This window comes from Lipotes vexillifer, unplaced genomic scaffold, assembly GCF_000442215.2.
Source record: "Lipotes vexillifer unplaced genomic scaffold, Lipotes_vexillifer_v1.1 scaffold625, whole genome shotgun sequence".
Lineage (NCBI taxonomy): Eukaryota > Metazoa > Chordata > Mammalia > Artiodactyla > Lipotidae > Lipotes > Lipotes vexillifer.
Window position 1 is genome coordinate 575,316 of NW_006771655.1, and position 2,692 is coordinate 578,007.

The following is a 2,692-nucleotide window of genomic DNA, read 5'->3' on the forward strand; positions in this document are numbered from 1 at the left end:
TGAAAAGAAACGAGGACAGTTTAAGAGACCTCTGGGACAACATCAAGCAAGTTAATATTCGCGTTACAGGGGTAGGGGTCCCAGAAGGAGAAGAGAGAGAAAGGGGTTGAGAGCATATCTGAATACGTAATAGCTGAAAACTTCCCTAACCTGGAAAAGGAAGCAGTCATACAAGTCCAGAAAGCACAGAGGGTCCGACACAGGGTTAACCCAAAGAGGAACACACCAAGACACATTGTAATTAAAACAGCAAAAATTAAAGATAGATTATTAAAAGCAGCAAGGGAAAAACAACAACATACAAGGGAACTCCGGAACTCCCATAAGGCTATCAGCTGACTTTTCAGCCGAACGCCTACAGGCCAGAAGGGAGTGGCACGATATATTTACAGTGAACGGGAAAAACCTACAGCCAAGAAGACTCTACCTAGCAAGGCTCTTGTTCAGACTGGATGGAGAAACAAAGCTTTACAGACAAGCAAAAGCTAAAAGAGTTCAGCACCACCAAACAAGCTTTATAACAAATGTTAAAGAAACCTCTAAGTGAACAAGAAAAGGCCACAACTAAAAACATGAAAATTATGAAAGGAAAAAACTCATCAGTAAAGGCAAGCATACAGTAAAGGTAGGAAATCATTCACGCACCAAGCTAGTAGGAAGGTTAAAAGAAAGTAGTAGTAAGGCCACCTAAACCCACAATAAGCAGTTAAGGGATACACAAAATAATTAGATGTAAAATATGATATCAAAAACAGTAATCGGGGACTTTCCTGGTGGTGCAGTGGTTAAGAATCTGCCTGCCAATGCACGGGACATGGGTTCGAGCCCTGGTCCAGGAAGATCCCAAATGCCGCGGAACAACTAAGCCCGTGCGCCACAACTACTGAGCCAGCGCACTACAGCCCGCGAGCCTAGAGCCCATGCTCTGCAACGAGAAGCCACTGCAATGAGAAGCCCACGCACCGCAACGAAGAGTAGCCCCTGCTCACTGCAACTAGAGAAAGCCTGTGCGCAGCAATGAAGACCCAACGCAGCCAAAACAAAATAGATAATATAAATAAAAATAACTTTATATAAAAAAATCAGTAATCGTCAGGGGAGGAGGGTACAAATGTACGATATTTCAAATGCATTTGAAGTTAAGAGGTTGGCAACTTAAAACAATTACGTATATATATAGACTGCTACATAAAAACCTCATGGTAACCACAAACCAAAAATCTGAGAGGCATAACCCTCTCAGACTTCAGAAAATACTACAAACCTACAGTAATCAAAACAGCGTGGTATTGGCACAAAAACAGACATATGCATCAATGGAACAGAACAGAGAGCCCAGAAATAAACCCACACATTTATGGTCAATTAATCTTTGACAAAGGAGGCAAGAATATACAATGGAAAAAGGTAGTCTCTTCAGCAAGTGGTGAAAAGACTGTCACCATACACAAAAATAAACTCACCACACACAAAAATAAACTCAAAGTGGCTTAAAGACTTAAACATAAGACATGACACCATAAAACTCCTAGAGGAGATCATAGGCAAAACATTCTCTGACATAAATTGTACCAATGTTTCCTTAAGTCAGTCTCCTAAGGCAATAGAAATAAAACCAAAAATAAACAAATGGGACCTTATCAAACTCGCAAGCTTTTGCACAGCAAAGGAAACCATAAAAAAAAAAAAAAAAGACAACCTACAGAACAGGAGTAAATATTTGCAAACTATGTAACCAACAAGGGCTTAATTTCCAAAATATACACACAGCTCATACAACTCAACAACAAAAAAACAATCCAATCGAAAAATGGGCAGAAGACCTAAATAGACATTTCTCCAAAGAAGACATTCAGATAACCAATAGGCACATGAAAAGGTGCTCTATATTGCTAATTATTAGAGAAATGCAAATCAAAACTATAATGAGGTACCACCTCAAACGGGTCAGAATGGCCATCATTAAAGTCTACAAGTAACAAATGCTGGAGAGGATGTGGAGAAAAGGGAATCCTCCTAACACTGTTGGTGGGAATGTAAGTTGGTACAGCCATTGTGGAAAACAGTATGGAGGTTTCTCAGAAAACTAAAAATAGAATTACCATATGATCCAGCATTTCCACTCCTGGGCATATATCCAGACAAAACTATAATTCAAAAAGATATATGCACCCCTACGTTCGTAGCAGCATTATTCACAATAGCCAAGAAATGGAAACAACCTAAATGTCCATCAACAGATAAATGGATAAAGAAGATGTGGCACATATATACAACGGAATACTACTCAGCTACGAAAAAGAATGAAATACTGCCATTTGCCGCAACATGGATGCAACTAGAGATTATCATACTGAGTGAAGTCAGACAAAGACAAATACCATAATGATATCACTTATATATGAAATCTAAAATATGACACAAATGAACCTATCTATGAAACAGAATCACATACATAGAGAACAGACTGGTGGTTGCCAAGGGGGAGGTAGTTGGGGGAGGGATGGAGTGGGAGGCTGGGGTTAGCAGATGTAAGCTTTTATACATATAGAATGGATAAACAAGGTCTTACTGTATAGCACAGAGAACTATATTCAATATCCTATGACAAACTATAATGGAAAAGAATATTAAAAATAATGTATGTATGGGTAAAACCGAGTCACTTTGCTGTACAGCAGGAATTAACACA